Source organism: Micrasema longulum, unplaced genomic scaffold (genome assembly GCF_059751315.1).
Source record: "Micrasema longulum isolate JH-2025_06_02 unplaced genomic scaffold, ASM5975131v1 h1tg001074l, whole genome shotgun sequence".
Lineage (NCBI taxonomy): Eukaryota > Metazoa > Arthropoda > Insecta > Trichoptera > Brachycentridae > Micrasema > Micrasema longulum.
This window is the reverse complement of record NW_028278262.1, coordinates 277,148-290,818: the sequence shown is the minus strand read 5'-3', so window position 1 is coordinate 290,818 and position 13,671 is coordinate 277,148.

The window sequence follows — 13,671 nt, the reverse complement described above, 5'->3', positions numbered from 1 at the left end:
AAACAGTACTTATGATTTTCTTGTTGTTTTACTGTAGAATGTTTTATTATTTAAACTTTCTACTAAATATGCTGGATAATTTTCGGGTTAATTTTTTTAATATAAATCTTGTATAATTTTTGGTTTAATTTTTTTTTTATAAATCTTGGGTAAAAGGAAATTCATGTTTTAAAAAAAAATATTAAGCCAAATATGTTAATATTATAAATGTTTGTAAAAGGCAGATTTGCCGTTTATGATTATAAAATAAATAAATAAATTACTAAAGATATGCATAACACGTTTTAGAAGAGAATATGGTAGTCTAGGCATTTACAGGGCTTATAACCTGTTGTTGACTGTTTAAAGTTATCTACTTACACCGATTGATGAAAATATAATTAAATTGTATTTAATAATAGTAATCAATTTCGACAATTTTAATAGCGCCGTTTTCGTGAGTAATCACTTCAAGGGCGCTGTACATTATACTTAAATAAAAAAATAAGGTTTATCTACAGGCCAACTCTCAATTACTATTTACTTACAGACAAATTTTACAAATCATGTAATACATATAATTTTATTTAATTTATTAAACTTTTTGTACATAATGTTATTTGTACATTGGCGGGCTTATTGCCAAATGGCAATTTATTCCAACCAACCAATATGGTACTTCTAACAATAACATCTAAAAAGTAGCATCTTTAGTGTCCGGAAATTGCATAGCATTGACCTCCACCTCTAAAAAAAGAATTATGGTTGCAAATATTTAATTTAAAATTATTAATATTTTGATCAAAAGAACAATGAAGAACTTTTTGATGAATTCCGTAAAACAATATTTAAAAAAATATAAATAATAAAAAAAATGTTTTTACCTGAGCACCTTATTATTATTGTATTGTTATTTTTTTTTTTTTGCACCACAACAAGCCAGGAAGCCCAATTACAGTAGTAGATTACATCGCAAAACACTCAGGCTTAAGAAAAATCACATTTTTAGTTTTTGTGTTCTCACTGGGAATCGAAACCGGAACCTTACGTGTGTGAGTCAAGCGTCTTGACCGCTCCACCACGGAGGCCAGACTGTTCTATTTCTATAAGCTGATTAGATCTTTCAAAAGTAATAATTTTAATCTGGGCACCTTGACTGTTCTATTTCTACAAGCTGATTAGATTTTTCAAAAGTAATATTTTTAAATACATAATTTTGGTAATTTTTAAATGGCATCTATGATAATTAATAAAAAATGTGTTAACATGACTACTGAAGATGTTATGAAAAACGTTTTTAAAGAAAAAAAATAATAGCACGATGAAATATTAAATCGTGTTCTCACGACTAAAATTTCTGGCTTCTATAAACATTATGATGGTTTGCATATTTGTGGCCAATCATATCAAAAACAGAATTCTTGGTAGCTTCAAATTTCTGATATAAAAAAAAGAAATAACGGTGTATTCTCCGTGAGAGATTTACTATACACATGTATTGAAAAAAAGGAGTTTCATCATACGATATACTTCTTCTTTTCTATATCCGTTCCTAAGTGGAGCACATAGCAGTAGCGAGCGGTGATTTTTTTATAGAGGTAATCTACAAAAAAAGATAATTTATTTGTTTTTACATATAAGTTCATAATATACAAGTAAAATAAAAGTAAAACCGAAAATAATTTGAGTATCAAAACATTATTATTCATTACAGAAGTAAGTAGAAACCGGATATAATATTCAAGGGCGTTTATTTTGAAGAAAATTTATTTATTACAAATTAAATTTGCTTACACATTTACTAACGTATACTGCCTTTTTAGTTTTGCATGTTTTAAGCCATAATAATCAATTAGAAAAAAAACCTAAAATAATAATGATTTCATAAAAAAAGTAATATTAAGAATAACAATCCCAAAAAATAAATAAAATATAGTATTTAAAAAAAAACATTATCAATTAATTATAAATGCGATTTTTTTTTTGTTTATGTTTCCTCTAGGCTGCAACGGAGCAACCAATCAACGTGATTGTTTGCGTAGAAATAACAAGAAAGTTTAGAAGTGTCATTGGCCACTTTTCTTCCAGAGAAAAAATATCACTTCCACGGCAAAATTCTTAATAAAACAATACTTCTTCTTTCACATCACGAATGATTGACTGATAGGCTTGAGCTAATTGCCGGATAGCTGATAAGTCTTACAAGGTAATTTTAATCCTGAAAAATGGCACTTAATAGGAAAAATTTTCCAGTAGATAAATGAATTCTTTAAGGAAAAATGATTTTTTATTTTTTAATTTTTTATTTATAAATTTCACAAAAGGTACACGTTTTAAAAAAAATTCTATACATATCTAATTTTACATATCTAGTAAATGCTATCACTGTAACTCTCAAAAAAAAAACTAATACCCGTATGCAGAGACAAGACTTAAGGTGAGGAAAGTACATTCTAATTTCAAATGCAGAAAATAACCCGAAGGTGAAGACAATTGAATGTACTTTCCTCACCTTAAGGTTTGTCTCTACACACGAGTATAACTCTTGTACTTGGAGAGTGACTTATACCCGTATGCAGAGACAAACCTTAAGGTGAGGAAAGTACATTATATTGTCTTCACCTTCGGGTTATTCTCTGCATTTGAAATTAGAATGTACTTTCCTCACCTTAAGTTTTGTCTCTGCATACGGATATTACACTGTTGTAGTTGTTTATTGTTTTTTATAAGAGTTTATATAATTTTAAATTCAAGCAAAAAATAAAAACATACAATAATAATACATTCATACTAATTAAAATTTAATCTAGTTTTTACACGTGTAAAAATTTCATTAGATTTACCTTAAATTTATTTATTGATTTATTATTTTTAATAGTTTTTAGTTCAAGATTATTATATTTTTTTACACCTTTAAAGACAAATTAATATGACAACTAAAAACAATGTTACGTCGCAATAGACAAATGACAGTCGTTTTTGCATAGCAATAGCTGGAGAGTTGGAAATCGATACTGGCTACTTTTTATCTAAAAAAAAATATTATTTCATTGGGGAGATTCTAATTGATAAACTACAAAACTGATAAATTAAATATTTTCCACTTAATACTACGCGAGAGAAGTTCGGAGTAAAAGCCAGTAAGACTAGGGCTAGGGATGACTGGGTGCAAATATAATCAATATGGGTGGAGTTTTCTGACACGAGCTGTAGATAATTCGTGAAAAAGGTGATTGGAGGATGGCCACTGATAAGGCAAATTTCCATACCTAGGTTCCACGAACACCTTGTTACAACGGTACACATGAAGAAAATCAGTAGGAGAACAATGGGTGACAACCGTTGCTACTACGCGCTTCAAAAACTATTTTAGTCCAAACTAGTACGAAAAAAATACTTCAATAATACCGTACAAAACTCGGACTAAAACTATCTTGACACATGCCTCCGAAACCTGGGTTATGACAAAAAATATTGAGGAAACCATCGCAGCTTTCGAAAGAAGAATCTTCAGAGTTATCTATGACCCGATGCGCCCAATGTAATCAACTCCATCAAGGTGGGACGCTTGAGGTGGACTGGCCATATAATTAGAATGGACGACAAAAACGCCCAACTTTCTCTGTGCCGCAAAAACGACGAAGACCAGGAAAGCTCAAAATGCGATGGATGGACTGCATCAGCGCAGATATGACAATCTTAAAAGTGAGGAACTGGAGAGAAAGGGCAGCAGACCGGCAAGAGTGGAGGAGACTCCTGGATTCAGCCAAAGCCCACCCAGGGCTGTCTAGCTTATAATGATGATGATGAATGACAAGGCGATATATGTCGCTGCTCATTAGAGTGGTAAGGTTTAAAGTCTGGACCCGATGAGTTAGTAAGTAAAATATAAATTATAAATGTACAATACAAACTAAATCCAATTTATTAAAATTATCAATTGAATATTGAAATTTGATCTTAGTAGGTATAAAGTAATAAATAATGTAACAAAATAAGAATGTCTAAGATATTACATAGTAAATCGAAACATCATAATGTAGAAAAATGAAATAAATGTAAGGATGGAAAGCAATAAAGGATACATTAACTTATTTAATTTAATACTTAATGAGGGCACAACATGGAAAAATTATGCTTCTAAATGCCAAGATTTTCAGGCCGCGAGTTTGATTCCCGGTGAGAACACAAAAATAATAATGTGGTTTTTCTCGAGCCGTAATTCACCACTGCAATTGGGTCTCCTGGCCATGCAAAAAAAGCTATCAACAATGTACTACTAGAAAGTTTATATGGCTTTATTTATAAATCGATTTTACTTAAAAATTCCTGGAAACAGAACGCTTTATGAAGCTTGAACATTACCCGATATTTTTTTCAATAAATATTCAAACAATAATGACTCGTATACCAATCGAGATATCTGTCCAGTTCTGCCCAGGAAACCTGCTGCTCGTTGCATGCTGCACTAAATTGAATATGGCTCAACGCTTATGAGACTAAGACGAGTATAGAATGGACATTGAACGACCTAGCTGTTGTGAAAATCACAAATCAGTACAATTTTTTTTTCATAGTTGCGTTTTTAAAATTTACTCAAATATTTAATTTTTTAACGAGTTAAAAATAACTAACTGTTAGAAGATGGGAATCAAATTGTTGTTGAGTTGGGTTCGAGCATCGGACCTTTGATCCATGGGGCCGCAACACTAGCCACGGGACCACAATCCTTTTCAATGAATTGAGTTACTCTAAATTTTTGTAGATTAAGAACTTAATTTAACCCGCCAGGGAGTTACAAAGACTAATATATTTCAATAGAGAAGAACATTTTATCTTAACATGTTTTTAATTTTACGGGTTTTTAATTTTATGTAAATAAATGTTAAGTTATTTGAGGCTCTTAGCCTGAATAAAATACCCGGTAAACGACAACCTTAAATTAAATTTTAAAACTACAGATATATGATGTTTAATATGATTTAGTCATTAAGTGTAATTTGCTTATTTGTAGAGCGTTAAAAACTTTACAAAACTGCATCATTAGGTCAAATTAGCATATTTTCGAGTTAACGTTTTTTGCCAGTATACCCACAAAATTATGTCGTTTATTTTTTTAATTATTCCTTTTTTTTACTTACCTGTATTATTTTGTAAATGGCTCTTGGGCGTAATGTAAAATAAAATAAAATGAAAATATAAACAAATATTTTTCTTATTATTTTTTTGTTTAATTTAAAAATTTATTTATTTATAAACCCTTACGGATTATTACATTCATTTGACAAAAATAATATAAACATTTTTCATTTATGCTCTGTTGTTCAAAACAATATTTTTTACATCTTTTTAAAAGTTTGTCTGACTCTTTTGTTTAGTTTTGTCTGGTAGTTTATTGTATAATTTCAGTCCCTGGTTCATTAGTCTCGATTGTCCTTGTCTTGTTTTATAAAGTTTTATATGGTATTTTTCTGATATTCTCTATTATGTCCACGTTGACTAAATATTTTTACAAGTTTTAGTTCTTCGTCTACTATTACATTAGTGGCTAATTTATGGATAAATTTTATTGATTCTAGTTGAAAGAGTTCAGTTATATTTAATTGCTTAGTTTGTTTCAAAAGTTCTCTAGTGTCAGTTAGATAGGGAAGGTCATATACTAATTTTAATATTTTATTTTGTTGTGTTTGTAGTCTGTTTATGTCATTTTGATATCCTGTTCCCCATAGTAGTTGCGTATAACATATTTGAGTTTTTACAAAGGCTTCATACATTAGTAATAAAACGTATATATATAGCTAACTATTAAGCAACAATGCATTTGAGCAATGTTTGTTAAAGCAAGAGGTCCGGTTAGTATTGTTTTCTCTGAGCTAAACGACTATGCATTATTTCTCAAGAATATCGGATTGCGGGTCAACAAGGCAAGTACGGGGCAAGTTATTGCGAATAATTTAACATTATTATGAATAGAATAATGCCCGGAGATAGCTGCTCTCAGCAGTGTTCTGTGTAGTTCTGGCGACAAAGGCTGTAACAATAGAGAGCGAGCAAGATAAAATGCGGAATCCGCAACGACAATATACGATCCGTATAACGTTTAATAAATAATCTCATGATGTTGCAGAATTTATTACGAGCCATGTTCAAATGCGTAGACTATACCTGAAAACTTCATGTAAAAATTCATTGTGCCATAAACTTATAAAAAATATATATTTATAGCATATTGAAGTCCGAGAACGGACACAACAGCCTCCTATAACGAGCGTTTTGAGGATGCGGCGGGGATCCTGGCTTGGACATGTGCTGCGCATGCCTTAGGAGAACCTAAATCCAAGTGGCGTCTTCTTTTAACCTGCGGGTTCACGCCGTTCTAGAAGGCCGTCAATGACAATCTTTGACTTTATTCGGCAGAACTAAGGGCCACCGGGTTGACGTGGGAGGAGGCGAGAGGCTGGCGATGCAAATACCAAAATACATACCTTTATCAAAAAATGTAAAAAAAAAGTTAATGATATCGCTATTATAAGATAAACAATAAAAACAAAACCATAATACAAAATTTTGATATTCATTTATTTATTATTTTTGTTTGTTTATTTATTTTATAGTAACATACAATCAACATTGATTAAATAATGACAAAATAAAGATAAGGTCCAGCAAAGTTTCTAAATAATAATTATATATATTAAAATATGAAACATTCTTAAATGTGATATGTTTATTTATTGACAACGTTCAGCGATTCAAAGCGCCCTTATATTAAAACTTGTAAATTCGTCGAACTCGGAACCCCCGAGGGAAAAGTAAGGCGCGGGACCTAACCCCTTCAACCACAGGTAGTGTATATAAACGAAATTTAAGATTTATTAACTCCAGTACCTAACAACATAAATAAATAAATAACAAAATAAAAATTACGGCGATGAAATCAAAATCACTGACTTTTTGTATTTTACTTACCTACACTTAAATAATACATATTGTTTTCATTTTTCATGTTTGACAGCTTAAAAGCTAGGGTGCTATTTTGAATCTTCTTGCGGTGATTGAGTGGTTGAATTGTAGATTTTTTATTTTTGCATGTGACTACACTTCGCTTTGTATTAAATATGGCCAGAATGATGATTAAATTTCAAATGACGTAAAATAAACAGTTTAATTGTTTGAAATTATAAAATTTAAGAAAGCGGAAAAAAAAATCAGTTTGGTAAATTTAATCTAATTAAGTAATTTGGGTAATGCTTAAGGTCGCAATAATGTTTTAAATATTAATACCATTAAAACTCTTTATTGCTCACTAGTTCGACCCCATCTAGCGCATCATACGCTTCTCCTATTTGGTCTCCATTCTACAGGACTCATATTGACCATATCGAGTCTGTCCAACACCGTTTTCTAAGAAAAGTGGCATGGTTGCTCGGATTACAAAGGGGTAATTATTCTTATTTTGAAATAGAGCAATCTCTTAATCTGTCTTCATTGGAGAAAGTAAAACTGAGATGGACCTAATATGCATTTTCAAAATACTTAATGCTTTAAGTGATGTCCCATCTCTGTTGCAATCAATTTCTTTTCATGTTCCCAACCGTGTCACCAGAAGTCAAAATCTACTATTTATAAAATCTTCTAAGAGCAACTTTGGTTTTTATGCCCCAATGTCCAGAATGTGTAGATTAGTCGTTTCATCACACGATTTGGAATTTTTAGATAGATAGATCTTCCGGCTTTTCGTAGATCTCTTCCCGACTAAACAGTGTGGGATGAAGTTGGATTGGCATGGTTTAGCTCAAAGTTTTTGGTCTTTCGTTTTTCGTTTTTTTAAATATATTGTATGCTATTATTGTTTTGCCCTTGTTTGTCTTTGCTGAATAGTTTTATGTTCTTTTTATTCAGTTTCTTGCATTTATGTTTCTTCATGTAACTGTTGTAATTGGCTTAGGCCGTATATATATAATAAATAAATAAATAAAAATCATCATGTTTTGTTTCACGTGTTCTTATTTATTATAAAACAGTTTATTTTACATTATTTTAATATTTTATCGTCAGTGTGAAAACATAAAAGAAGTAAAGTGTAGACAAATGCAAAAAATGAAAACCTACAAATCAAGCACTAACTAGCCCCGCGAAAAAATTCAAAGTTGTTTTCCCGGGGTTCTTTTTTTGGAGTGAATTCCTGTCGTTCTTCTAAATGATATTTTAAACAAAATTAAGATATATTTCAATAAAATAAAACGAATTTGATTAACTCTTGTGTGGCTGTGATGTCACACTAGTCGACATAAGGTACAATACTTGATATACCTCTCTTATTTTTTTGATGATGAACTCGTATTTTTCGGATTTGAAATGTAAAATTTGTATTACTATGCTGGACGTAAATACAAAAAATATGTATCCGCGTTACGTGAAGACTGAATGTCCGCTAATTCAGCAACACATCTGTATAAGAGAGAACACGAAAATAGAACTCATAACAAGGAAGACAGAGACGATGTTCTGTAGTGGGTCCCCGGGCAGGTGTTGTGTAAAACAGATTCAGTCGGTTGATGACAGTGATGAGGGACGCGCGCGCGCAATACAAGCGACGTATTTATGATTTTTAATTTATTTTGCCATATTATATGTTTATTTGCATAAATAATGGAAAAATAATCATTAAACAGTATGTATCCCTGCTTTTTTTTAAATGTCTGAACTTTATTTATTTATTTTACAGAAACAAACAGTCGACAATGATATAATTACATAAAAAAGATACGGCTAAAAGACAGACCAGCGATGTTTCTAATAATAAATTATACAAATTCATTGATATATATATTTTTTTTAAATAAAAAATTGTGGTATAAAAAAGGGTGTGAGTATGTGTGAGATGTGTGAGTAAGTGTAAAAGTGTGTTTGTGTGTATTTATGTAAGATTAAGTGTATAAGCGTGCGCATCATTAAATAGCAATTGGGATCGTATCGCAACCAGAATGAATAAGTCTTGATTTGTTTTCGAAAAATATTAAAACTATTATTAATATTACTATTATTGAGAATTTTACACCATATTACATCACCGCACGCAAAGGAATTATTTACCTTAGTCTTTAAAGAGTTAAATAAACATATTATATCATTATTTTTTTTAAATAAAAAAAACACATCTTTTCTTAACTAAGACTTCAAAATACTAGATTTTACTACCTGGGAAATTATTGGGATTAACATGGAAAACATTTTAGTGAAGGAAATATGAAGGTCCAGGTATTGACAATATATATGTCCTGTCATTGGCTGGTTCCCTATTACTTCAATACATATTAAGAAATTAAAATACAAAAAATATAAAATTAAAAAAAAACAATATTTTTTTATAATTCGCGTCTGATTAGATAACTGACGGGTTAAACGACTAGGTCACATAGTCGCCGCAAAGCACATGTCGCGAGTCACATAGTAAAAGGCGCCAATTTCTATAAATTCAATGAAAATAATGCATTTTGAAAGTCCAGGGATAATAGTTGTACCAGCATAGCTATAAGTATGCCCAATATTTCCTTTTTATTTTGTTTTGTTTAAAAAATCCATTACAAATACTTCAAGAAATATTGATATTTCTTCCCGGCGAATTTCGAGAAAATGTCAATTTGTTAAGAGAGAAAAAATACATTAAACAAACACAATTTTTGCTATCGTTACTGATTAAATTTTATTAAATAATAAATAAATAAACCTTTATTGTTGTAAAGAGATTCATCTTACTGAATTATTTTACATACTAGGCAACGCTGAAAACAATTTTTCAATTTTGAAACGTCTTCTTGGACCAGTTGGTTTTATTACAATATTTGAGTTTGTCCAAATGTTTGAAGACAAAAGACTGGATTCCACCACGATAGTATGTGAAATAATTCAGTCAGATCAATCTCTTCACAACATTCTGCTCTTTTACTTCACTAAAATCAACAAATGGAAGAATTGAAGAAATATGGATGTTCAAACATAGGCAAAATGGTGAATGTTATACAGTATGTAAACTGGCCACTGCCAATGACAGGTTATAAGTCTTGTTAATATCTAGACTGCCATGTTCCCTTATTTAAGGGGTTAATCCAGTCTTTTGTCTACAAAAATTTAGACAAACTCAAAATATTGTTGATAAATCCACCTAGTCCATGAAAAAGTATAGAAAATGAAAAAAATAAAAAATTTCAGGCGTTGCCTAGTTTATAGGTGAAATAATTTAATTAGATGAATCTCACCCGCATGAATAAAGGTTTCAGCTCTTTAACTTTAAAAACATCAACAGATGAAAGAACTGAAGGAATATAGATGTTGAAATATGGGCAGAATGGTAAATGTTACACAGTGTGTAAAGTGGCCACTTAAACTAGCCAATGACAGGTCAAAAGTCCTGTAGATGCCTGTTGGTCTTATTAAAATATTTAGTTATTTTTCTTGCAATTTTAGGATTCTGTTTTGTTCTTAAAAAATCTTGATTTTATTTAACCCAAAAATAATGAGGAACTTCAGCACTACGGGAAATTAGATAAAAAAAATGTTTTCTTGTAAAATGTAAAAATTAGAGCATGAAATAGTACCGCAAAGTTTCTTGAAAATGTACGAAAAAATAAAATAAATGCACTACTTTGATTGACGTCGCTGGTTCATATGAACCAACCAATGATGTAAAATTTGAAAAATATGTTCAAATATTGAGTTGTGAGCAAAGTTAAACTGGTTCAACTGTCGATAAGGCCAGGCCTTAAGGCTATGTGAGAAATAAATAGTACTATTGTATGCGTGTGCAAGTGCATTCGAAGACAAAATAATAAAATCAAAATATGTTGACACAAAACATAACTGTACGGCTTTATTATGTTTATGGGCATTCGATTATTAGTTGACAATTTACGGTCAATATAAAGTGACTGTGATATGAGTATTTTATTTTAGCCAGCGTTCACTAACTATTCATTTAAAACATGATCAAATTATTATGAATGATTCAAAATTTCTGTAGGCAATTACTGAATTCAATACCCGTCAGAACAGTTGTTCCAATACATGGAGATAATTTTTTTAAATATTTTTCTTTATCTTTTATTCAGATAACAAATAAAAATACAACATTACAACTAAATAAAATTTTTACATTAATTAAATACATATATTTACATTAACGTTTCCCATAACGTAAACGAAATAAACAATTCTTGGGAACATAATAGGGAGTGACGTCTTACAATAGTTTGTTTATTTTATTTTTAATTGTTAATATTTTTAGGATAACATACATAAATTACAAAAAAATCTTAAAAACGGTGTTATTAATCAGTGCTACATAAAAAATAATTATAAATGTATCTTTTCACTTCTTTATTAAATATTTTGTATTCCTGACAGTACTTTTAACTATCTTTGTTCATTTCATTAAAGTCAAATATTCCTCTGTAAATATAATGATGTGCTGTAGTTGTTTTTAATTTGGAAATGAAGATATTACCACCTGTTCTAGGTCGCGTACTTACGTTTTGTGACCTAGAAACACTACTATTCATTGTGTCTTTATGTATTTGAAGCAAACAATTATTTTTAAATTACATATTTATATCTAAAACAACTGTACCTTAAAGAAGTACTTACACACTTCTGGCCGAACAATAAGGAGAGGTCTCAGAAAAATGTCCCTTTTTATTTTGTCAAAAAACACTACTATTTATTTTGTCTTTATGTATTTGAAGCTAACAATTCATTTTAATATAACAATTTTATATTTAAAACAACTATACCTAAAAGAAGCACTTACACACTTCTGGCCGAACAATAAGGAGAGGTCTCAGAAAAATTTTCCAGAACACAAATTATGTTAATCCAAAACCCGGATGACTTTTGCGCAGAGCCATCTCTCATTTGTCGCATCGTGAGTGTTAAATAGTTTGGAAGAGCATATTAAGCTCTCAAGGACAAAAAATATTTTCAAAAGAGGAGTTAAGGACTAGATTTTCCTTAGAGGGAGGGATTTGAGTAGGACACCCCTTGATGATTTTTCGAATTTTTGAGTTAACTGTTTACCATATTGACGTGCAATATGTTTTTTTGTATTTTTTTTGTTTTTTTTGTGTTTTTGATCCTATATTTGTCGCGGTATGCTCATCAACTAATTGCTCGTCTCATCTCAACACGAGACTTTTAGTCCATGGAGTTGGGACTTATGTCTTAAATAATGTGTAATAAACTACGCGTATGTTAATAAATAAAAAAATATAATAAAATACTCTAGGAAATTTGAGATTTGCATTTATAAGGTTCAACTGTCAAAAGACATGTAGAGTCCATTTAAGAAGAATACATACTTCTGATTAATTATATCAATAAAAGTTAAATTTATTTTACTTAACTTTATTGAGTGATTTGGTGTTTATTTTGTAGAACTCTATATTTAAACTTATAATTAGAATTTTAATTAGAATTTAAATCATTTAAATTAAAATTAATTATTTAAAATTTAAATTATAATCAGAATTTAAACTCATAATTAGAACTTATAATTTGTTCAGTAGACTCAAATCAGTGTTTCTAATTATAAATTTACTTTACGTTCTTACACACAACTATTTTTGTTTAGTGTTTTTTTATTTATATTTTAAAAAGAAAGAAAATTAGAAACATTGTATCGCTGGCTAGCGATATAACCTCCAGGAGGTGTTTGGTGAACGCAACATGCTCCACTTAGGAGTGGATGTGGAAAAAAACAAGAAAAATACATTTCTCCATTGATATTTTGCCTATTTTATACTTTTTATTGCTTACATTATATTATAAATATGTTTATTTTCTTATTTATTTTGCCACCAATGAGCCTCAGCATTATTAGAAAGAAAAAATTGATTGCCTTGATTTTTGAGACAGGATATAAAATTATTTTAGAAAAATGAAATAGATATATTCTAATTATCAGCAATTGGTACTGCCACTATGGTTGCATCGTCTGCGTAGCACCTAATGTAAACGACCTTATCTCATTTAGTTCTAGATCTACCACTTCTTTTATTATTGAAAGCGTTTTTATATATTAATTTTGTTTGTTTAAGAAAAGGTTTTTGGTTCATGTATTTTTGTGGTAAATTTAGTCATAATCTTGCTTTGTTCCTTATATACGCTTTTTATTAATAATGTCTATATCATTTAAGTCCTAAATTGAGTTGTATTAACTCTTGGAAATATAATTCTTTTGCAAATACTTGTGGTTTGACTTTGTGAGTAATGAAGAAAAAAGAAAGGACGCAGCAAACTCCGGTGACAGCTGTTGTCAAGCAGAGAGGATACGGTTAGCTTGGCCACATACTGCGGATGCCTTCTGAGAGCCTAAACGACGCTTGTTTTATTTAAAAAGCATCAGGTTCTCGACGTCCTGGACGTCCTTTGCTGACTGTTCGTTTACAGTTTATGTCAGAACTTCGGGACGAGAACTTGACTTGGGAGGACGCAAAAGAATTCTGTAAAATTTAACAATCATTAGTCACAATATAAAACAGTGGACCCAATATTGATCCTTGTAGTACCACAAAATTTACTTTTTGTATTAGATGTTTTACTCCGCTTTTATTTGCTTGTATTTTTAAATGAACGTTTTTTTATATAACTGTATGAAACCAGCCAGTAGCTTTAGTTTCAATAATATTATATAATAAA